General features: G+C 38.9%; 1 long non-coding RNA gene across 1 annotated transcript in view; it reads right to left on the bottom strand.

Annotated features, from left to right (window-relative positions):
- The window catches only part of LOC118172924, an 86,584-nt gene that overhangs the window by 26,074 nt on the left and 34,563 nt on the right, over nucleotides 1–25,947 (bottom strand). Inside the window, exon 5 of the long non-coding RNA XR_004753899.1 lies at nucleotides 13,624–13,743. This is a non-coding gene — a long non-coding RNA (uncharacterized LOC118172924). The remainder of the gene's footprint in view (nucleotides 1–13,623; nucleotides 13,744–25,947) is intronic.

Below are 25,947 nucleotides of genomic sequence, written 5' to 3'. Positions count from 1 at the left end.
CTCTTTGAATGGCAGCAAGTACTCAAGCAGGCAGCTTTCCCTGCCAGTTAAGCTGGCCAAAGAAAGCGCTCTTCCCCTGGAAGACAATTAAAATGAGTTAAATGAATTAAAAAGGCCCTGCACAGTTAAAACATGGTCAGAGGTTAGGAACAGTAGTATCTGGATTTATGAAAATTATGTGGCTGCCAAGCCTCAGAAATTGTGTGTAACAAGGGAGCCATTCGAGTAGCAACATAAACAGCTTTGTAAAATTGAGGGCAATATACATAATTCTTAATTTCTAGGAGATGATTTCGTCAGCAGTTTTGCCATCTTAGGACTTGGATAAAATACTGATTTTTAAAATCTGATTTTTATCAAGCTGCTTTCCTTGGGAGAGGGAGATTAACAATGTATTTGTGAGCTGGGAGCAGCAGATAAATGAAATGCCCTTCCGCTTATTATATATGTTTATATATATATCTGCTTACACGTGCCTGTCATTCTCTTTTTTTTTTTTTTTTTAAGAGATAAATTATAACAGAGAGTAGGAGAAACATATGTTGTACCTAAAATACGAACACCTCCAGCTCCTTTGTGTAAGAAGACATTCACCTGCAATCAGTTATTTAGCGTGGGTGTTTATGCAGGAGCAAAGAGTCTGTCATAATTACTCTCAGATATTTAAGTACTAATCTTGCAGCAGAAAGCCCAGAATGCTCTGGTATACTTTTTTACCCATTACATACACAAAGTCTATCAGAAAGCATTTGTCTCCGCACCCTTTATTCACTTTCAAAGGGTTAAACAGCCTATTTACAGGGCTGTCAGCAATCTGTAGCCCAAATCATGAAAAAGTCTGGCCTAGTTTTGTTCAGCATCGAGACTTGTCTTCTTGGCCTGTTGTTGTTACCATCATGTAATATCCATGACAATCGTGTTGTGCTTTTTAGGGGCTCTGTAGTGCTAAATCTGAGGGGCCATTTTAAGCCAGTAAAGGGCTTTATTTATGTGGATTTGAAAGAGTCTTGTGAAGGGCCTTCCACTCAAAATCCTCTTCAGCAGGTCATCCTGGTTTCAAAAGGATTTAGATGCAGAGGCAGTGATCAGTACTTCTATCACGTTCTAATAGACTGACATGAGCATTTGTGCCTGAAAGACAGGGGGAAAAAAGTGATGCAGATTTGCCCTAAATTGGACTGATGCACAAAGCAGAGCGCGCCATTGACTGACGAGGTAACCCCTCACACCCTTCCTTTACACTTCTAACCAGTGCCGCACAAAGAGGGAGCCGTGGGAAGCTGCATGGGAGCAAAGCATATCCATTTTCATGGACCATATGGAAATTTTGTTTTGTGTACAGAGAAAGTGTCTGATAACAGTGACCTTAACTGCCATATGTGTATGGTGAATAGTAAACAGAGCAAACCACTCAGCTCTCTGACCCTTAGCATATGGACATCTCTACCAAAGGAGAGTTTTCACAGCACATCCACTTTCACTGTCATCTCACTGGTAACCCAGGGGATTTCACTAGATTTGTTAATGAATTGCTCTATTGACTTATATCTGAGCTTGCCTCATTAGAGTAGAAGAACAAAATTTTTATCTATGTTTTCGTGAAGGGGACCAGAATGCCCCTCCTTTGTTAAGAGGTGGGTAATCTGTGGGGCTGTCATCTGTTTTGAGCTAATTTATTGTGTCAGTTTAAGAAGGCTCTTCAGTGTTCATTGATGCTCAAGCTCCACTCCAAGCCTCTTTAAATCAATTTTTTCCTTGTGAGTGGAATGTTTTTTAGGCCCCTGCTTGGTTTACAAATAGCTGAACATGTTGTTACCCTGGTGCTGGCTAGCTTTAGAGTGCCAAATACAAGCAAACTCAGTGAGCCTCCATAGCACCACCTGTCATGAAATGGCTTTCAAAGCGGCTACAAGCCTTGTACAACCTTGTACCATTCACCTTCCCCACCCACCATCACTCAAACAACAGTTCTTCATAAACTCGCCCGGACTGAACCCAGGCGTGTTACAGAAATCGAGGATGTGCATAGATCATAAATGTTCATATTTCTACCATGCTGCAGTTAGTGATGGACCATTGCTTTAGGATTTCCAGAGTTTGAAACACAGACTGGCCTCTGGTTAGTACACCGTGATAGCCATCAATTAACATGTTATTAAATAGTACACCAATAAAGAACACATTATGCCTAATGGCCAATGTGGAATCAGAAGGTATTAGTAAAATGAGATTCAATAAAATGCAAACCATAAAGATAAGCTTCTGAAGATTGGATCTGACTTCTTGTCTCTACTTCCAAGGAAATAAATGGTCAGTGCAGTAAACCTTTCTGCCAGTCCTCTAACTGCCTTGAACACACAACATACCGCACGGGAAGGAACAGACACTTTGACTTAGAGCACTGCAGTGTGGGTCTTGGAGACAACCAAAAAAATCATATTTTTTCATATCCATGCAGAACACACAGTTTTGATGATTCTTTTTAAGACCAAGGGACCTTGAAGACACAGTGAACTGCAGATCCCTGGATCCATAACCAACACATCACGCTACCAGACTCGATGGGTACCGGCCTATCAATTTACAAACTACTGTTTTCCCCTTCTCCCCCTGCTGCCCATGAAAAACGTTCTGTATTTAAAAATCACAAGTCACACAGTATTAATTGCAAACACTAATTTCCCCAGAATTAGACGCAACTCGAAGAACTATAAAAATAGCTACCATTTGCACCAGCGACCTTGGCACATTGCACTGCAGTCAGTATGAGATTCCAACAGCCAATCTTAAGATGTGAAGGGTTGCATTACTTTTTATAACATTATTATGAAATTGAAAATATGAATCCAATAAGACCTTAGTGTCCATGCAAGCTGCATGAGGGAATGATGTGAGTTATTGTACCTTTAGCTACTTTCTGTAGTAAAGCATATTGTAGGGAGGTCCCCTACAGTTTCAGAACTGGAATCCTGTTTTCACTGAAGAGTGACCAAATTCTGCAGTCCTCACTCAAGCACAATTCCCACTGAACTTCCAACAGGAGCTTCCCCTCAGCAGGAATTTCATTACTAGCAGTCAACATTTTTTTCCAAATGCGAAAAGTAGAAGTGTGTTGAATGAAAGTAGCCCTCTTTCCAGCTTCTACAGATGATTTATCCCATGCATTTTCTGTGCAGTTGAACTTTCAGAACTCACATTATTGGGCTCACGTTATTTTGAAGCTTTGCATAAGGCTTTGGCTATGCTAGACTTATCTCGAAACGCCTCGTGGTGCTGGCCAGCAAGACAGACTAAAGATGTTCACAACACCAAGGCCCTACCTGCACATTGGAGGCAACACCAGATCATCTCTCTGCAGATGTTTTTTTCTGAGTTGCCATGGAGTCACTGGCTCACCCAGAATCAACTCTTTCTGCACAAATGACTCATCTTGCTACCAAAATCTATGTGTAGGGATTGTTATTAAGAATCCAGTATTAATCAAGCTATGGTATTGGAGTTGTCATAGTTATTTCCTACTCTTAGCACAGAAAATAACGATGTTCCATTATTTCAAATAGCACACTGAGAGAAGCGTGAGTAAATACTAAATTTTTTTTCACTGGAAAAATTATGTTGCACATCGATAAATACCAAGATGTGAAAAGCAATCTGAGAGTGTACAGGGAACTGAAAACACATTTCTTCAGGGTTCGCTCCTTCACTGGCTGGCATGGCTGTCAAACATCTGAGCCACTTTCACTGGTAAGTCCTGCACTTTGCAATGCTGAGCACGGGAGTACCCCAACACCTGGTGTACTGAGTATCAGGCAGAATTTCATTACAATTTTAAAGCAAAAAACACATAAGCAAAATGCTTACTTTACTTTTCACTGCTTTTTTTTTTTTTTTTTTTTTTTTGTCAAATCTTGTTTTATATAGGAATTAGTTTAAAGCCATTTGGATTACTTATGTTCATTTAATCTAGGGATCTCTAGGCAAAATCTATCAAAGGAAATTAAAGTAAGTCCCAATTGCCAGTGCATGAAAGGATATGATGCTATCACTACTCACAATTAAGTGACAGTCAGGTCATTTCTTGCAGTGAAACTGGTGGCTTACAGGTTGATAAATCTAAACTTGCAACTTTAAGAGATTCAGAAAAAAACTAAGTTAATTCTGGCAGCAATCTATGTTGCTTCTCCTGTTTTAGAGTTTTCTGCTCTTTGAAAATTGCTAACCAAGTCCACCCTTTTTTACTTTTTTTTTTTTTTTTAAACAAACAAAGAAAAAAAACACCACCACCAAAACCATCCCAGGCACATTGGTTATGTTTTCAGACTGGAGTTCATATTTGATTTCAGCTCTGAAAATAAATGTCTCACATTCCCCATTCATTCATATGACAAAACCAGCCTGCGGGTCGGTGCAATAAGCAATTCCTGACTTAAAAGACACCTTACACTGAAAAGTCAGGATGGACGCTGAAAGTTAAAACTTTACCACAGCTGTATGGAAAAATCTTGCAGAGAATCTGCCCACACCGTGCATGACTCAAGGCTGTAGTCTTTGACCTTTACTTTCCTATATTGACAGGATGACATAGGAAAAGATATGGTTTAAAAAAAATAAAAACAAAAAATAGAGAGAGAGCAACACTGGAACATTTACAACCACCTACACACACACAAAAAGCAACATATATAACTCACTAGGACAAATAAATTGAGAAATTCATTCTTTTTCTTTCTTTGCAGAAAGAGCAGGTACAACAGAGCTCAAAAAAAAAAAAAAAAAGGAAAAGCTGCATGTGCCATACTTCAGTGGGCTAGCCATATTCCTTAAAATTACAAATTTGACAGAAAAATGGCTTCATAAAGTACAGGTGCCTGGGATGCATAATAGCTACCAGAGAAATTGCTATAATGATTATATGAAATTACGACTAATTACTAGTATCTAAAGGGTGTTTCACCTTATCAGACAGTATATTCACACACCCAGGAATAGATGCAACAAGTAGTAAATACAGGAATTGAGACTCCATCACACACACTCGTTTTTTTATTGTCTATTATGGATTTGAGGAACAGATTTATGAGGATCCCTTAATTACCAGTAGCAAATGATTACCAGATCAGAAACAACGTCAACTACTTAACTGCATTTTGCAAAAACTTCTGAGTTTCTGTTCATTTGTTTTTGTTTCACACTGGAATGATTTAAAAACCCTGTTAAATAGCTTCAAATAGTTGGGCTAAGATGAAAAGTACCAGGTTTTGATCCTCTACTTGCCATTCCAGGACATCAATGAAAAAAAAATGTTAGCATTAAGGCCTTGAGGCCCAGTGTGAAGAACTCTGTCAAAACCTAAAAAAAAATTATGAGAGTTTTCATAAAAAATCAGTTTCTCCCCTGAAAATAGTCTAACCAGCCTCACTAGCAAAGAGATTTAATGAGTAGGAACTGGAGAGGAATAAAATATCTTAATCAACTTAGTTGCTATAAATAGAAGTTAAAAACCATTGAAAAACCAATTGACATACTTTCACACTGCAACACAAGTCCTCCAGAGGACTTTCAAGATTGTACCATCACGTTTGGAGGCGCAAGCTAGCAGAGGACTTCTTGTGCATTCTTCACCCCATGATGTTATTTCCATAAGAAAAAGCTGGAAGTTGAAACTCTGACAACTTGCACTGACCCATGGGAATGCAAACATCTATCTCCTGATAACACGGTGAGATAACGCACGTCACCACTGCAGCCAACACGAGGACACTTGTCTTCACTTATTTTATATCCACTCTATCACATTCCTGGCCACGCTTCCCTATCTTTCCTTTCAACACACTCCATGCATTCCTCCAGTGAAGTGCACAACTTGCTCATTCAAACACAACTGGGCAGCACAATTACACTTTCCTTCCCGCAGCTGCACAAAGCCTATGGGCTACTTAAAAAGGCTGTTCTAGAAGGTCAGTTTTTCACACCCTGTTGCGGGAGCAACCTTCCTTTTTCTTTTCAGAGTTTGGCTGTTGGCCGCAAGCTAGTCTTTCCTCCCACAAGACAGAAACACAGTGTTACACTCAGTCTGTGAAATCTGGAAACCACCCAGAAAAAAGCACACGTGCAAGCCTCCTTGTTTGCTATCCATTATTCTATTGATAATTTCTCTATTGTGTTGAAACCACAAGCATATTCTGCATCCTATTTGCCAAATTAGCCAAGACTCTAACATCACAAATAGCAATAGAATCCTTATTTTTAGAACTAGTTGACATTTTTTGCTGGATACAGCCTCTTGACAAAAATATTCCATTAACATTTTCATTGGTGTGTAGGGGAGCAGGAAAAATGCTGAACAAAAGCAAGACATATTAACAAGAAAAAACGTGTTTTGTCTTTTGCCTATTCCGAGTGCAGAATGAGAAAAACCCAACCTGATTTTTGGACCATTTCTGTCACTGAAATATGAAAGCATTATCGGCAATCATGGGAAAAAGAAAATACATAATTCATACATGTTTTCTTTTCAGAAAACTGCTCTGGTTCTAATTGCACTTAATTCTTTAAAATTCAAATAAAATTATGTTAGATAAAATTTAATGCTGTGATCAACGGATTTACAGCATTTTAAATTGATTCCATTCAGCACTGAAATTATAGCCATCAGAACTGCAATGTCTTTCAGGTGTTTACACGAGGCTAAAGCAACTGATATTACCCACTGGACTCCAGTGCAGAGCAGAAGGAGCTTCTCCTGTTTTTGGTATTACCTGAAGCAATGAGAGACTCATTTGTCTCCATTTCCACCTCAGATGTCTTCTGTCCCTTCCCTTGAGACAATACACTGAATTAAACCATGTCTGGTGACTAAGAAACCAACCCAGTGATGACTGGATTCACGAGCGTGGATTTCAGCAGGTGTCAGATGTGATCTCAGTTTCTCTGCTAGGGCCACAGACTCTTTGCTTTTGGCTGCTATTTTTTTCTCCACCAGGTCCTACTTACCAAGGAATTTCCAATGGGAACACAGAATTCACATTTTTGATGACAATGTCAGTAACATTACGTCTCTACAGTATATTTTTTCTTTGAAGAACGAACCTCTCTCTCTCTCCTTTCCCTGCCAACCAACTACTATTTATCACTTGTGTTGTGGCTTCTAGGTAGTGTTGTACATAGCAGAGTGAATTACTCTAATATTCATCTCAAAAGGCAAGCAGTAAGATTTGTTACTTACCTGGCGCCAGGAAGAATGAAAACCATGCAGCATAGGATACACATTTTAACTGGAGAGAAATTATTTGAATTTAGCAATGAGAGTTTTTTTAGTTAAGCTTTACCAGATGCAGTATTGTGTCACTTACCAAATTCATGGGAAAGCAAGGAAAACAACTCCCAAAGTCTAATACTCAATGTCGAGTTTCCTCACACATCTGGATGTTCAGATATTTTTCTATGTTTGTCTTGGGGATGCAGTTTAAAAGGCGGTGCTTTTACATATATATAATTGAATACAGTGACCGATTTTCACCACACAAATTACAGTATCAATTTACAGCTTTTGTTCTAAAAAAAATATATTTTCCTTGCACACCAACTACAAAAGTTCAGTTACTTAAATTACACAGATTGATCCATCTGTGATGGAAATTAATATTTAAGCTTTATTTATCTAGGAGTAAGCTATGCACCTGTTCTAACCTCTAGACAAATTACTGCATAATCCAGTGTCTGCTAATAAGGTATTCACAGACTCTAAAGCTGAAAATATAACCCCTTTTGCCTAAAATCCTTCAGACATATCAGATCTTCTAAACTTGTCCTGGAAAACATATCTGCTACGTGACTCAAAGGTCAAGCAGGAGGAAGGAATGTATATTGGGTCTGAGGGCAGTAGCAGACCATCCTTCTTGCACTAAATACATGATGAACCAAAGAATACCATCTGACCTGCAGAGATGCAATGAAGAATGAAGGAAGAAGGATGTATCACTGGGGCTAATGGCTGAAAACTCCACTTTTAACTTATACCTGGAAATGCATGGGCAGCTACCACGCAGTTGGAGAACTTTGAGAGCAGTCTGCAAGCAAAGAATGCTTTGAAGAAAACTAAAGAGCAAGAAATGGCTTTGTGCTCTTATGGAGGTTTCCAGATACTCTTCAGACATTGCCTTAGGTACATTGCATTTCAGTAATCCAACTTAAAAGTTAAAAACCCATAAATAATTTTATAATAGCTCATATGCAGATTCAAAGACTTGCAAAATCCATTGTTGCTTACATGGCTTTTGGTAAGATTCCTCAGTGCACAGGGAACAAGAATTTTATTTCTCTAATTTCCATCAGTTGCTTCTTTTAAGAAAATTTACTGAAAACCTCCAGTTTAAGTCCCAGGTTCAAGTATGACAAGGGGAAGTGTGCTGTCTGTGCTCGGCTGTGATCTCCCTCCTCCCAGAAGACATTGTGGACACATACAGTAAGTACACACATTTTCAGAATATGAGCCCTCCTGGCCTTGAGGCCATGGTCAGCAGGAGGGGTGACAAAGCAGAAGCCTGTGGTGCATGACAGCAGTCAGGGCAAATTAACAATTGCCCCTTCTATTCACAAAGAGAAAAGAATGGAGCCATTCAAGAGCAAATCCATCTGTCCCCGTGAGGGTTCACAAGAGTGTCAGAGAAACCTCACGGCCAACAGTCTCTAAGTACTGGCACACAGGAATCCAGCAGAATCAGCATGGATACTTGGTCTTTTGTCCACCAGAAGAAGCTCCACTGTCAGGATGCTGTTTTCGCAGCCTGTCCGCCTGAAGATTTGAGGTCTGCTCAGTGCTACTTTTGCCAAGAAGCAAAAGGGGAAACAAGAGGCAAGGCAAGACTGTTGCAATTTTCATCAAACAGTGAAGAGTTCTTGAGCATGAAGGAAACAACTACTTATTTAATAGTTGTTCACTTCTTATTTTTCACAAAAAAGCATGAACAATGTAGGTAGGGAACCATTACCATATCTCTATTAGGAGCCAAACCAATGCCTTCTGTAAGTCTTTACATGATCATGCCTGTGCTCAGTCATCTCAACGCACCTTATGTCTGCATTAGTTATGATCACCGGGATAACCCTGAAAATACAAATCACAGGTAAGTGCATGCAACGATGTGTGCCTGTATTTGCAGAATGCAGAACACACTTCTCAGGAGCTTTCTCTACCCCACGCATATCAACAGATGCCAAGTCAGGAGCTAGTGATAATATGTCAGCTGTCAACATTATTAACTCACTGCTCATCAGGGCACGGAAGAGAGAAGGACTGGATTATGAATATTTGTACATTTGCTGGGAGTACTGATCTCATTTTAGCACCTCTAAGAAGGTGCCTAGGAGAATGGAAAAGACTTCTGACCTCTTCCTGCAGGAATATTTTTCAGAAAGCCCAGAATTTATGCCCTTCCCTGAGCGGAAGCCAGCAGGCATTCCTCATAGCCCTTACATATATGCAGGCAGCCCTGAGTGAAGTCCAAGCCCAAGGAATTCCAGACAAGCACAATCCCTGCCAACATCTGCACAGCTGACAGAGGAGGTCCATCTCAGCTATGCAGCCTGGTGGATTACGACATTATCTGCTGCTCATACCAGATCAGAGCGATTCTTTCTCCAAAGCAGATCTAATATTGCTCACCATGTACAAAATGCAAACCTGGCTTTGCCAGCCTCCTTAATCCCTGGCATAACTTTCGAGCATGAGATCATAAGGCTGGGGAAAGATGATGAAAACCTTCTTTGGTTCCTCTTAGGTCATCTATCTTACTTTTTTTAAATTTTTATCCTGTAACAGCTGCCAGTGAATTACGATAATACAGATTAAGAGGGTCATTTAGGGGTTGTTGTGCCACTGACCGAGAAAAGAAAATAGCAGTATATCAGGCCATAGATAACACATGAGACAATAGTCCTTCCATCTCCAGTCTGTACAGGCTCAGTATACTGCTAGAGTATTCTCTCCCCTTTTCCCCTTCAAAGGGAAATTCAACCTCTCTAACTGAGCTGGGAGGAATTATATACCCTTGCTTCACTCCAAACAAAATGACTATGTTAATTTGTCCAGCTTCAAATTCAACTGATATTTTGGAAAAATGCTTTTATAAACCTAAGACTCATGTCTTTCTTTACTCAGGCAACACTTTTGGTGAAGTATGCCAGTAAGGGATGTAGAGAAGCAAACTAAAGACTTAAGATATGATCCTGAATATCAACAGTATAATTGTAATTACTCCTTCCGCAGGTTTATTGGGAATTATTCTCTTCCCTCATATTCTCAGCAACCCAACAGGCTCAGGAGTAGCACAGTGATGATCCATTCAATTGAAATACCTCTCCAATTCAGAGGAGGCCGAAGCCCAGCCATTTGCCTGCTATTAGCAGACAGTCCTGCCACGTGGGATAGCTACTCCATACTGAGGAATAGTTTTGCATGTGTGTTCTGTTGTAGGTTTAAGAACTCTTGAGCAGGGTTGTGCTGCAAGAGCTTTTTCCGGGTCAACACAACGAAGTCTCAACACAGATGACATGCCACGGTCTAGTGAGGTATTATTGCTATTAAAATATCTTTTTTTCAACAGTTATGGCTCTGCTGCTAATAATCAAGGAGAGGCAGTCTCACTGCAAATACAAGGCTGACGCAAGAGTAGCCCGTCAGGTAGGAGAAATATTAAAAGTTGCTAGCTTCTACAAAGAATGAGGTTTCAAACAGGATGGAATAAAGATTGACAAGGAAATTAAATGCCAGCTGCTTACCCCAGACTGGCTGCTTTATACTGGCTCTTGAGTGTGCCTCACATTTTTCACCATAAACGGAAAGAGCTAATAAAAAAAAGAATACCAAACAATCCGAACATAAAAGTGTATAGCTATCATAAAATAATACGTTTTTCTTTTCTTAGCATTTCTGCTGTCTGAAGAATACTTTGCTGGTGTAAAAGAGATAACTATATATCTTCTGATTTTATTGGCTGCAGATTACACTAATTATCATAAAAAATTACTACCACTAATAAAAATTCTATTATAAGTTACTTATAGTAATCTCTAGGGTACTATACTTAGCTTAGAAAAGATTGTAATTACACTGCATTACAGGGAGAATTTGTTTCCTGAAGCAGCTTTAACACTGTCTGTTTCTTTTAACACTTTAAAGTTGCCTTTTTTTTTTTTTCTTCCTCTTTCCCTTTTCAGGTCAAATGTTGCCTGTTATTTTCACTGTGCAGGATGTGATTTTATCCCAGAATAATGATCCATCTCTGTTGCAAGTGACGCAAGTGAAGTTTTAAAATCACAAATATCTGGGTGGGTTTCACCTCCCGAGGGGGTTAGCATGTCTCAATGGAAGGATGCATAAAAGGGAAGACCTAACACTCTCCGCCCAAAGGGAAACGCACTCTGTATAAAATTGCTGGAAGCTAGTGGGTGTTCACAAAAAATACAATGTTCGGATTTTATTTGACAAGACAACAATTGTTATTTTCCCTTTTAGATACTTTGCATTTTACCATCTGTGAGGTTGATGACTCTTAAATGACCTTAAATCATACCGCTGTTAATGGCAGTGGTTACAGGCAAATGTGGAATTCTGTGCGCTACCTGCCTGGGACTGAACATCACATTAAATAGCTTTACTTTGATAGCTGACACTGTAGTAAATAACCTCAAAGTCCAACTAATTAAAATAAAATTGAAACAGTGGCCACTTCTTTTAGAAAAAGGTTTCAATGCTTCAATAGCAGGGCTAATCAACATCTTAATTAACAGTCATATAAAACGAAATAGCCCATTTGAGTTGCTTTAAAATAGACAACTTATTTATGCAAAGACTAGTGGCATATTAATTGCTAACACTAAGAAAAAAATATGCCTTTGAGCTTTACAGCTTCCTTTGCACCAAAGGATTTGAGAACTAAATTGTGGAAAAAGCATATTACAGTAGTTAATTTTATGACAGACATGAACCAGAAGCATAAGCAAATGTAGGAAACTTTTGTGGCATGTTTTGTTTTTTTAGTTGTTCCTTTTTTTTTTTTTTTCTTCTCAAAATAAGATTAATGAAAGTGGCCTCATAATATTCCTGTTCTATTTGAAGTTAAGCATTCAGGGCTCGTCCTGGGAGACACTGACCAAACCAGCTCTGACCCAACAAGACAGTTAACACCAAGCACATGTATCTTTGAGCCCAGCCAGATGAGGCAGGAGCTCAAGTGCACCCTTTTCACCATTGGAGTGGTCTGCTCAGGACCCTGCAAGATTGAACCTTTTCCTCCCTGATCCTGAAGCATTTGCACATGCACTCGGTATTGACCCAGGCAAACAATCAAAGGGCTACTCATGTGAGCAAGCATTTCCAGGATCAGGTCCCAAATGACTCATCTGCTCCAATTAGTCTACCTCAGGTTGTATCTTTAAATAGCTTTCATTTACTAATGTGTGTGAGGGAGGAGCAGCAGGGAGGAATTACATTTCCTTTCCTAATTACTTTACTTTTGTTGACATCTTGGAATAAGTTTTTACTTTCAGAGGAGTGGAGTTGATTTACACTACAGAAACAGCACAGCAAGCATGAGAAAATTATTTGCCCTTCCTCCTGCCAGGCATCCATTTCCTTTTCACTGTTGCTAACAATGCGCTAACTATTTATGCGTTTGTCAAAGGATACCAGCATAAGAAAACTATATTTAAATCACTTCACTACAAAGTGAAAACACAAGGTAATGATTCAGACTCTATTTAAGTAATAATAATATTTGCACAGACTGCCTGGCGAGAGTGCTTGTAGGTGGCAGGAGTTCAGTACAGTCCTAGAGGGTCAGCAGTAACAAGAAATCTGAAATAGCCTTTAATTTTCTTCTTAAAAAACACCACTTAATTTATAACCTTAAGTTCACACAAAAATGTGTCATTTCCCCCAATTAAAGTCTGATTTCACTGCATTTTTCAATGAAGCTGAAAATGGAGGAGCTTTATTTGCAGGAGATTCAGGGGCCTTGCAATTGCCTCAGTCTACACGAAATGAGTTGCTTTGCTTATTTTGCTCCCTAATACAGAAAGGTTTCCATCTTTGGTCATCAGCTAGAACTAACTGCAGCCCTGGCTGCCTGTCCCAGCGCAGACGCTGAGGACGGGAGGATGTGGGAATCAAACCGGGACACTCATTGCTGAGACCATGTTGAGTCTGAGGCACATTGACAAGGGGGCAAGGAAACATGCTGAACATGCTCCACAAAGGAGATCAATCTCTCTGCTGTCAGCCTGGCTCTCTCACAAGCTCGGCATTTGCATAACCTCATCTTCAAAATTTAGAAAGCAAAGAGAGTCCAAACATCTTCACAATTTACATGAAGCTTAGTCACATAATAGATTAAACAAACACAATTCAAAGAACAGCATCTTTCAACAAATTCTTGAAAGCAGCAGAAAACAGATGGACAAAACATTGATGCTAACATTCCCCTAGCTTTGGCTGCTGAACAGAACGTTTCATAGTCAATTTAAGAACAAATTTGCAAACTGTTTATGAAGGTTGATATGTACAAAGAATGTGTTTATACAGGTAAAGAGACACTTCTATCTGCCTCCTCATGCAATACCCACCTTTTGGTTTTGAGCTGGGTAACTGCAAACAGATGTACCTGTTGTACATCTCGGTTGTCTGAAAGTCTGGTCTTCTAAAGTCCACAAGACAACTTCAGATGAAAATACTCATCAGCCAAACTTTTTTTCATTCCTTGAATCTTTTTCATTCCTTGAATCTTAGAAGATTCAAAGAATAAATGCTGCAAGCAATCTTCTATTTATTTACCTCTACTACATACCCATCTTTAATCCCATTACAAATTACAGGTGACACCTATCATTTTATCATGGAATTGACTTTCATCTCCAATTCAGTCAGATGGAAGCAGCTAAGATGGCTGTAGGCTCTCCTCCTAACTGCTCCACCTGGCATACACTTGCACACTGCATGACATGGTAACGTTGCCCTGACCCGGATTCTAATCAGACCCTCACAGATCGCAATGCATTTGTATTGGGCACTGTGGAACTCAGAATTCAGCTGCTGAGGGCCACACTTTGCAACACGGTCTCTGTATGACCACGAGATCTAATTCCAAGCACACACAATACTGTGTAATAAGTTGGTAGATTTGCTAAGAAAGTGCAATGGTCTTTGAATCACTGGGGACAGATACCAGAAACGTGATAAATTGCGTTCATCTCAGAGGGAAAGGAAAGAACCTGAGATGTGGTCAGAAATCATCAACCAAAGTCAACTCCTTCCCATCATACCAAGAACTGCAAAACCAACAAAATAAGCAGATTACCAGGCACGACCACATAAACACCAAAATGACGGCACTAACAATATTGGTAGAACACCATTTTTAGCTTCTGTTGCTATGTCCTGTTCCATTTCTTTTTTTTATGCTTTCTCTGCTGCAGTTATTTAGATCACCCTTTTCCATACTCCTTGTGACCTTCAATTTTCTTTGCCAACTTCCATGGGGTACAAGGTGCTCAAGATAGTAAAATTCTTCAGCTAAGTAACAGCCACGAGGTAATGCTGGTGGGCAAAAAATGTAATAGCAGCCAGAATAACTTAATTGGGCTGCCAAATCCGAGCTTGAGAATGAATTCATATTTTTCTTTTCTTGGTACAAACACTCAAAGCCTTGAGTATCTTGTGGGGTTTAAACAATAACTGGAAGACGATGATATAGCAGCAAATCTATTAAAGCTTTGCCCCAAAGGAAAATTAAGACTTACTCTCTTCCTCTTGTAGGGAAACTGAGCGCTTCAGTTCTGTGTGTGTTTTCCATTTAACGCATATGTCAATATGCCTTAAAAAGCATTATTTCTAGCAGCAATATCTGTGCCTAGGCAAAATCATTCCGATTAGGTACATACAGCTTATGTGAAAACTTATAACTCTAGCGCATACCTGGATCCTGGTACGAAAGCTACACAGTGAACTGCTTTATTGTTTCACCTGACCAAAGACAGGCAACAAATGAAACATATAGATAATTCAAAACACTCTCCATCTTCTAGCAGGTTAAATGCAACAGGACCTCATGCAGCATCTCTCATATGGCCCCGTCTGGCTAATGCAATGGTCTGCAACAAACAACGTAACGCAGAAGAAGGGAAAAGAGGAGAGGAGAAACATTTTTCTGTTCTCTCAGAAAACAAAACAAAAACAAACAAACAAAAAAAAACACATCAACATCCAAAAATACTAAAATATCTTACTGAAGCAACTACTGACTCTTTGGTGGAATAATAATTCCTTCCATTTATTTCAGCTTCCCCTATTCCTTTTGTATTTAGCAGTAGTGCTATTCACATGACACGAAAACCCACCCTGCTTTTAGAAAAATTACATAAGGATTTTACATTAACAGTTATTTACCCACGGTAAATCAACACAATATATACACAGACATCCTAACAAAAACTTCCTTCTCTCAAACACATCACAAACACAACGTACACCCTGCCCGTGAACTTATCTTTACCCCAGTTCAGCTATGACCTGAAAAGGCTGCACATTGCATTTCTAAATTTTCAAATTGAATTTCCCCATCTTATAAGCTTCCAAGTTAGGGGAAGAAAAATGCAGGAGACATTTCTCTCAAGAACAGCTCCTGGCTCCCAGGTGAGTACTGACAGTGGTTTTACATGCTGTAGTGGAGCAAAGCCACTGCTGCAAGACCTCCTGCAAAACATCTCGTATCACTCCCAATTTGGATGCCGTTCTGTTAACCTCAGAGCAACCCTGCAGAAATCTAGCTAACCTAACAACACTGTCAGGGACTTGGTTTAGACTGCAGGTTAAAAAATGTAATATCCAGTTCCAATGCAGATGAGGGAATCTTAAATATTACCCTGTATTATGCATGGTAATCTGAGGCAAGACAGGACCATTACCTGGTTTGCTGGAGCTGAGATCCTCCCAGATGTTTTCTGTGTAACACGAACCAAATAAATTCACTTGTAAGAAGTAAAATGTTTTCCAAGACCTCTTTTCCATACTGCTCATTAGCTAAATCTCAATAGTTACAGGGGGCTTCCTCAGTAAGTCAGCAGCAACATCCCCTCTCTGTCACACTGTACAGAAACCCCGGTGTGGTTCTGCACGTGCATGTGCCACCAGCTTTTGAACAACCGTCCGAATGCGTAACTTGGGCTGAATTCAAGTTTCACACCCCTCAGCTTTGTTCCCTTCTAAGCAATTCTTGTCTTAAATGGCCAAAGCAAAGATCTCAAACTTTATTTACCATGTAACCTGTCACTGTGATAAAAAAAAAAAAAAAAAAAAAAAAAGCCTTGCCCAACTTTCACGAAAGAGAGACAAGGCTTGTTTCGTTTTCCCTGCCAGTTACTTCTACTTTGCAAACCCCATTCAAATGCAGACAGTTACTTTTGAACACTGAGAGTAGGTGTTAAATTGAGATTATGGTAAACAGCAGATTTCTTTGGTTGGTGAAGAAATTATTTCATGAAGACACAAGAGAATTAAGCAGAGTTTCATGTCACTTACAGTATGTGCTGATCAGAGAGTGAATGATGAGTTTCTTGCTGTGGACAGCTGCAATCCCGTGCAGCCTTCAGGTGGAAGGAAACGAAATTCACATTTTAAAAAGGAAAAAAAAATTAGTCCTTTCGAGTAAAAAGTAAACAGATCTTTCTTACCAGCTTTATTATTCTATTTATGTGTTGCCTGAACATTTCTAAGACCATTTTGAAATATTTTTCTCTTCTGTATCTCATTTCACTATTACCCTGACAGCTTCTTTCTGTCAAAGAGAAAAGGCTGTTGTTCTCTTCATTATATATACCGGCACCGAGACCTAGACTTTCCTTAGTCTGAAGGGAACACCAATTTGGTTGGTGGGGACTGTATCATTCAAGCTGTTTGGTAACAAGCTATGAGTATGCACAAGAGACTTTAAACATTACTACTATATTCTAAAAGAAAGAGCAAGCAGGTGTTCTCTACAACGCAGGTTTTAGTTTGTAATGATAATTAGATAGCAATTACAGCTTCTGTACACTACTAGGTAGCTATACTTAGCAGACAAAAAAAAAGCAAACACTACCGATGATACCTTCCATGTCCACATAAAAAATGTAAGGGGGGGATAACCTTTCCTCAACATCCTTGACCTTCTGCTGGGTATCACCTCCTCCTGCAGAGCTGACACTAAGCTTCTCTCAGGTAGGCAAGCTGCAGCTTGAAAGCAGAAGAGCACAGGGCTGGTCAAGATGCCTAGGGACTGGGAAAGCAAGCTGAAAGCTTGCACTTTTTGACCAGAAGTCCAAAGCCGTCCATTCTTCTCTTCTCCAAAGTGCTGGTCGAATGGCCAGTGCCTAGCTGCCATTGACTCCCTCTGTTGGCTGCATCTATGTCCTCTGGCTCCTGGCTTTCAGATGGCATGCACATATGCTATTCAGAGCAGCACAGACTGTCAGCTGCTTATCTAGTGTATTATGTGACTAGTGAAGTGCCACATGGTTGAACACCAGGAAACATATTGCTTGCTTTCACTATCAATGACCTAGAGGGAAGAATATGCAAGAGAGGAAATTTGCGGTGATAAAATGGGGCTGGGACTGGGAAGCAGGTCAAAATAATGAGAGAGCTTGACAAAAAAGTGACTGCTAACTTCGAAGATGAAATTCATGGCCTATACAAAATGGGCTGATGCTTTAACAGGAACAAAATACAAACAGACAGAGCTAGTCCAGCAACTTGACCAGAAAGCAGAATAAAAGTTTTAACTGGAGTAAAAAAGTTGACATTGACAGGCGAATGTCTTTCTACTTGTGATACTCTCAGCAAACCCTCTTTCTCCTATGTTCTCCTATGTTCCTTCTCCTATGTTTCCTGCATCATTAAGGGGAGCTTTCTCTGTAGAGCAATAAAGGAAGTAAAATCACACAGACTCTTTAAAACTATCTTTTTGCCTTTTTTTTTTTTTTTTTTTTTTTTTAATTTTTTTTTTAAATTTTTTTCCCGGGAAAAAAAATTTTTTTTTTTTTTTTTTTTTTTTTTTTTTTTTAAATGGAATCCTGATAGGCTCAAATAATAACAAGGTTTCTAGCACTGGAACTTAAAGAACATTACCATACTTCTTACTGCTGTTGATAAGATCATAAGATTTGGCAACACTGAGACATACATAAACTCTTTCTTCAACCTCCTGCTTAAAATTTACCTCTTTGAAACATCCAGAGCTAGCTTGGCTAACATGCCAGCCTAACCACTTATCCTACTGCACTGAATGGCTTCATTTCTCCTGCTCCCTGTACTATCCACGCATTAAGCATAAATCCTTTTCATATGCCTACATTACCAGTTGTGGAACAAAGGAGAAAGGACCGGGGCTCAACTTGCTGTGATCTGTTATGGCTCAAGGACCACATATCCACATAATGTCATTTCGCATAACGAGGTTCAAGCCAGTTTCCATTCCTAGGCATGCAGTACACATGCAGAGAGCCAACTTCTGCAGGAGTGCACATCTGCATCGCAAGTGGGTCACCTGGAAGAGTAAACCAGCACATGACTTCAGCCTGTTTCATGAGGTGGGAGACAGTTTTGAATGCACATTGCAAGCCTTCAAGTATGGGTGCAAGGCAAATTCATGAAAGAACAACCCATCGTGTGCCCTAAATTGCTCATCACGATGCGCCCTTTGCATCAGGGTTGAGAGCCCCCAGCACAGTGACACTGTTAATGCTACTTACGTTATTATGAACAAACAAAATTAATAACAGGAGCTAAGCTTATGCCATCTTGAAACCCTTATGGAGTCAATTCCCGTGGAAAACATACAGAAGTTCAGAGAGAGGATACTCCAACCCAGATTCATCTAACCTAGGATCAAGGGAGCTACCAGGGCAAAACGGATCAAGCTGGGGACTTGAGTTGGAATATAGGTTGAAATTTAGAGAATCTGAGCCTTCCTCTACAGAAAAGGTTTTTGTCTCATAAAATAAAAAATACCAGCAAAACATCATATTCAAATGAAGAAGATAGTTGGACTTTCTATTACCCTATGTTAGGTGGTTATTAAGTGGATACTTTATGAATTAGACAGCTATGCCCTAAAACTTATTTAGGGGACTTCATCTAAAACACAGAACCCATTAGAAAATAAGATTAGGTTATGTGAACCTGTAGCACGTATTCAGTTTGACTCTGCAGTCAGTATTCAGAACAGAAGCTTAATTTGAAGTGGAATCAAATTATCCTGTACTCAAAACTAAATGCTGTTGGAAGTGCTCTACTAAATTGCATTTAAACCACATTTTGGTGCTGTTCTGAACTGTGGCCATTGCTATTAAGAAGTCTAGTTTGAGACAATTCAGATTTAGAATAAAGACATTAGGTCTATTTTCAAGAATTTTCTTGCTACTGAAATTCCTCGGTACTGTTTAAGATATTAACTCCATATTTATTTCCTTATACCAAAAAAATAGATAAATAGATATAGGTGATTAAAACAAAACGAAAAAAGCATCTTTCTTTGCAAGTGATGCAGTTTTGTTTATCCCACATTACCAACCTTTTCCTTTGTTACAATGGTTTCTTCTATCAATGAATCTTGGCATATTAATAAAAAATAAATTTGAGGTTGAGGCTGATTAAAACTGAAAGTAAGCCGTGATCTGACATGTTATTTTGATTGGGTTTTCAAAGTTCACATAGTTCTAGTTCTAATTTATGTTATGCAGGGTATATATCTTCTTGGTTGAACAATTACATTATTCTAAACAATTATATTGCTATGATACACATAATGCATGGCTCCTGAGCATAAAGTTCTTTAATGATGGCAGACTGTAAAGTGGTACAGTTCACTTTTAAAAGGTCATGCATCTTTTTTCAGTAGATTAACATTTTATCTTTTAATGGTGTTAAGAAAAGGTCAAAGATTCTAACAGATGGAATATGGAAAGCTTCTATTGAAGAAGATCAATGTGTTAAGCATCAATCTAAGTCCAGAAACACAGCCATTTAATGACTGTTGTCCTTGTTTTATTTTAAATTACCACTGTCTTGACTGTTTGAATGCTAAAATTACATTTTCATATTTAAAAAAAAGGACGTCACTATCTGATGCATATCTATGCTTGTGTTGTATTTTCAAGAATATGTCTTTATTGTACAAAATAAGAGAAGTCCCTTAAATAATTAGCTTACCCTTAGGCTAATGGCCTGTCATTTTGACATCCAAGTGAATGCAGCAGAACGATCCCCAACAGCAACATGGAAGATAATTTTATATTGGTTTAACTGGGTACTTTTGCAATAATTTGAAGGGATATACGCTTCCAATCAATTCTCTTTTCTGGTGTAACATGCTGTTGAACAGCAAACTTTTAATATTGGTGGTAATATAAACTTATGATTATATTCTTCCAGAAGAAAATATTTAGGTACTAGATCTTTGCAAGAGTATTTCATTATCGTTTGTAGCCCCAGATTCTGCAAAAGAATAAAATCAAAGCATTTCTGCTCTCCCAATAGCTTCAGAGCTGAAGGGAAGAAAGTGCCAAGTGTTTGCAGGAGACTGTAAGCTCTTCTGAGCTGCTACATGCCTCTGTCTACTTTTATAAAGTAACTCATACGACAGAAACCATGATTGGTTTTCTGTGTGCTAAAGTAAATACAAATATAAAAAAATAACAGTAGGGAGTCAAGCTGCTTTGTAAAAAGTTATCAGACAGCTTCTAAGGATTGTCAAGCTTACGTCTCTGCAGTATGTATGTGCATTTTTCAAGTGTACTTGTCTTCCAAGTTCTTATTATCCCCTCTAGTCAGGCCTGCTCCTAACAAAAGGGCTCCAAGGACAAGGTAATGCCCAGTGGCATTAGGGATTCTCTTCAGCGTCCTTGGAGGTAACTGCTATTAAGCAACAGGAGGCAATTTGCACTCCAGTACCCACCTACACACGAAAACAAAACAGTGAGTATTGGGGCTGGCAATATTCTTCCTTCTAATAGGAATGCAAAACAGTAGTTTGATGAATTACTGAACAAGCTAAACCAGACTCAGAGTTTACAGGGATATCTATATTTAAAAAAATAAAATAAATTTCAGAACAATAGCAATACTGGACATAAGCCCAAACCAACCACACACAGATTAATAAAATATTTGTTGCTCAGATTACAATAACTAAAGGGTTATTCAAAATGCAAGTTTAAAGAACAATCTCATATTTTAGAGTTTAGTCTCATATTAGAAAGAATCTTGGAAACGTGCAGATTTATATATACAGACAGAAGTCAAAGTCAACCTCACCCCCATCCCAGCTTTTTGATAAATTTAATATTGCTATCATCTTCTAAGTGCTAGGAGATAAGTTATCTTTTACTAGGATATAAGCTCCATACCATTTCCTTCCATATTTCTTTTTCGCCCTCTCTAGGTTGGGCAGAGCTGCTATCTCCTCCAGTATGGGGAAATGACACCATTTCTACAAACTGATGAGAGGAACCAAAGTCTTCCTCAGAAGAAACTGTGTTCAAAGCGGACTGTGTAAAGCATAATTATGAGGTTTCACTTTTATTTATAAATATTTGTTACAGAATTCAACTGCCTATACCACTCCCAGCAGCTTCACCATTAAGATTGTACTGCCCTAGAGGAAAACCCTGGCTTAGTTCCCAGGTGAAGAAAGGGTTTCCAGCATATCCTGAAGCCAACACAAGCTGACTTTTTTGACCACTCTGGGCAGAAGGCTCCAAAGCTGTCAGCTGCTCCTTGCTTCGTCAGTGTTAAGGAAGTTTCAAACACAAGGGCTGGTGGTTATTTTGATTGCCACAGCACAGTTTGTTCATGATCACTTTCTCTTGGGTAGGACAGCCTTTGGGAGTTTGGTTATCAAAAATGCTATTCAACAGTGAACTGATTGCCTTTATTGCTCTGAAGACACATGGTAAGGTATTGGACTAATTAAGCAGGCTGTCACATTGCTCAGTTCTACTGGATTTAAAATACAGCCCCACAAACAAAGGGGACAATTCCTACTGAAATGTGAAACAATAATGAAAGCAACCAGCAGACACTGCTGGCCGTTTGATCATCTGGTAGCACTTAGGATTTTAAGAGGATAGCTCAAAATCTCTTTTAAGTAGCTGAAATATTCAAGTAAATCTTCTTGCTCCTTTACTTGCTCTAACCACTGCATTTTTGGGAAGGAACATAAGCCCAAGTCATCCTCATGCAAACTTCAGAGTCACCTTGAACTGAGGAAGAGAGACAACTTCTCTCTAGGTGAAGCAACCTAAATCAATAAAGCTGGCCACTGTGAACGTGCTAAAACCAGCACTCAGGCCATAATTCCTTGTGAACTCCCTTCACGGTTTCACATACAGACTGGGTAAGGTAGATGAAGCAGAAAGCCCTCACTAATTTCCAAAATGGCTTGGTGGCAAAAGAACAGAGGTGGTGCCGGGCAGTGCCACGCACAGGCAGTACACAACACTTGGCAGATAGCTCCAAAAGCATGACAGCTACCTGGACGATATGAAGAAATTGGCATTGCTTTATGTAAAAGCAGCAGCAACTGACGCTAAAAGCCATTATGTTCTCCCCCTATCTTTGAATAGTCAGATGATGTTATTACAAGAGACAAATTTACAAAGCCAGAAAGCCACAAAATAATCTTCTACGGTAGCCACAAAGTCTGCAAGTCCCTACAGGTAAAAGGTAAGTATGAAAAAATATGAAGTATTGATTTACTCTGTTTCAATTTTTATTTATTTACTTTTAAAGTCTGTGATCCTTTCACAGGTGCTATGGGATCCAAGAAACCAGGGAAAAGATATTTCCTTTCATTGGCTGCTCCAGAGCACTGAAGGCCAAATTATGCTCCTGGAAACATCTCTGGGATGCTGTATTTCTCCCTGAATTTGCACAGCTATAAACACACAGATGCCAGGAAAACAGCCTTAACACATGCAGATTAAATAGACTCCAACCTGCTTTTCTCTTTTCTGTCTCTGCTCCGCAGAGCTGGCGAGAGCAGAAGCAGTAAGTGCGTACGGTTGTCACTTGAGTCAGCACATACAATTCTTCATACATGTAGGAACTAGCTCTGCTGAGGAAGAAAATACCATTTCCACAATAACTTTTCACAGTGGAACTGTGCCTTAAATCAAACAAGCAAGTACTGAGTCAGCTCGGTGGCAGAGCAACAACAATTTGATCTGCTATGTGGCAAGCTTTGGTTTGGAGATACTAAACAATTCCTCATCCCGGGCCCCGGGCTTGTAAGTAGGATAGAAGATGATGCAATGCATCCAGACTCTGGGGAGAAAAGGAACAGTCATACCACTCTTGAGAAACCCTTTGTGCAGAAAAATTTATTGTGTGCCCCCAGGTGCAAAGGCTATGGATGAAATGCAACTCAATAAAGACAAGCCATGGTGTTTCAAGACAGCTAATGAACATTTCAGTATTTGCACTTAGTCAGATAAAGCCGTGTTTTTCAGTCGAGAAAGGAGACAGTAATCATGCGAGGATGATTTCTACGCGATAAGAAATGCTCCCAGAGTTTTTTAAGCCTCGTGTTTTGTTTTTGTTTGGTACATAGATAATCCTATTAATGAAATCTAACCAGTTCTCCCACCTTTATGCTTCCCTTGTTTACTTTTTTCATGTAATTTTTCCGAGGAGTAGTATTTCATTTATAAGGGTCACCTGTCTTTTAAACAGAGCAGTACTTTCATATTTTCCACATATGCAGAGCATCATCTTGCATACTCTTTACTCCCCACTATACAGTGGTAAGAAAGTCCATTAAGACGTACTATGATTTTATAATTTATGTGTTCTGTTTGATTTCCATGTTTAAATGCAGCTGATGAGGCCTATGAAATAAACAGCTGACATCTTAGTGCCCACGGACTGAATATCAACACGAGCACTAGGAATTCATAACACCTATGGAAAGCAGTGTTGCATATATGCAATAAGATATGAGAGAATATTTTCAGGAAATGCTCCTTTTATAGCACCCAGTCAAGCTTCTGAAGGGATTATTCATTATAAATCATGCTGGCTTGATAATGAATTCTGATAGAGGACATGATGTTAATTCAGCTATTCCTTTCTCTTTTACTCTTGGATTTAAATAAAAAATTATATATATATATATATTATTTTTTAGCCTCTGAGTACTTCTGTGATCTGATTTCTTACACCCTGCAGGGGACAGCATTGGGTAAAGAAAAGTAGAAATCATTTGATAAAGAAGCATTTGCTTTCAATGATCAAAATGTACTTTGTTAATTAAGATACAAAAAAATATTCTTTTAGGTTGGTACAAATCCTCTGTCTCTCTTCTCCCTTAAACTCTGCTGAATTATTAATCGAAATTACTTTGGTTACATAGCTCATTCTCCTATCAGTAGTGAGAAAAATTCTCACCCGTTTGTAGCCACCAGCATTGCTGAAGGAAAAGAACTGCTGCATAGTATTGCTATAACTTTGGATTTTCTTCTCCTGATGGGCTGCATAACCTTTTTTTCAGCAGCTAGGCCGAATCCCATCTATAGCATAAACACAGGTAGCAATGTGGGGATGAAAATAAGTTGCTTTTCTACTATCACCTTTCATTAAAGTATATATATGTGAATGGACACACACACATATTTGTTCTGTAAACATGGATGTAAATGCAAGCCAAAATATTTGCCTTTTATTTTACTCAGCCATTGTTGCAAAAAATAAAAAGTGTTCTCTCCCCTGCAAATAGGTCTGCATTTACAAGTGATATTGCAAAACGTATATGGTAGGCTTGTTTATTTTGGACAGATGCAAAGAAGTATCTCTGAACTTCTGCCAGTGATCAAAGGAACTGATGATGTAGAACAGATTCATGGGCCATGTCCTATCAGCCTGCACTTTACCCATCATCCATCATCCAAACCCTAAGCCTTTTTCTGAGTGATGATTGCACCCTAAACACATAAAATTAATCACCACTCTAGCCTGGCCAGGTGTCTTGCCTCCAGAAATTATCTCATTGCAGCAAAAGAACAGCTAGAATCTGATATCTGTAGTGTAATTTAATTTAAAGAATACTGCACAGTAATGCTAAGATTGATTTACATATCTGAAAAGTTTCTAGTTTCACAAAGCCAATATAAATTCTTGGAGAAATATGTAATTGGGAAAAAATGGTTGATCATAAAATCAGGTCATTTGAATATTTATTCGTTTCTGGAATTTTCAGTTGATACTTTCTACCCTGATCGTAGCTTAACATAGATCTTAAAATGCAATTTGCAAAACCAGAAAGGCCAGGTATTTGAACCAGTATAAATTCACTGTTGTATTCCTGCCTAAATGAAACACTAGCTTTGGGAGACTGGAATCTACATAAATATCTCCTACTTGGATTTTCAGGGAGCTCATCATTTTCATGTTTACATATATTTCCTCTTTCCTTCTTCAGTAAAGGGAAGAGAAGTTAAAGAGCAGAATATTAAACTATTCTGTGCAATTATACTTTCAAAATGACAGTGGAGAAATCGTGGCTAAATTTGACAGTGGCTAATAAATTGGGTCAAATATATACCATATTTGTGAAATGCAGAATTCAAGACGTGCAGGCCCTGGCATGCTTCTGCCGCTCATCTACACACCAGCTCACCATTTCTCACACAGAACACACAGAGCATCTCCGTGTTTTACATAAATAGGAACAATTATAAGTACAAATGTGAAAATAATCTCCACTAATGATAAATGGAAATAACAGGCTATTTCCAAGATGCATATTAATGAGGAGAAAGGAATTGGTTCTTTGCTATAAATATAAGGCCTAACTCACAAGCAAATTCTGCTAGTGTTCTGCTTCACTTCTGGATTAACTGCAAATCCTAATAATTTGC

This window comes from Oxyura jamaicensis, chromosome 11 (assembly GCF_011077185.1).
Source record: "Oxyura jamaicensis isolate SHBP4307 breed ruddy duck chromosome 11, BPBGC_Ojam_1.0, whole genome shotgun sequence".
NCBI classification, from domain to species: Eukaryota; Metazoa; Chordata; class Aves; order Anseriformes; family Anatidae; genus Oxyura; species Oxyura jamaicensis.
The sequence above is the reverse complement of the archived record's forward strand: the minus strand, read 5'-3'. Positions and strand labels throughout refer to the sequence as shown.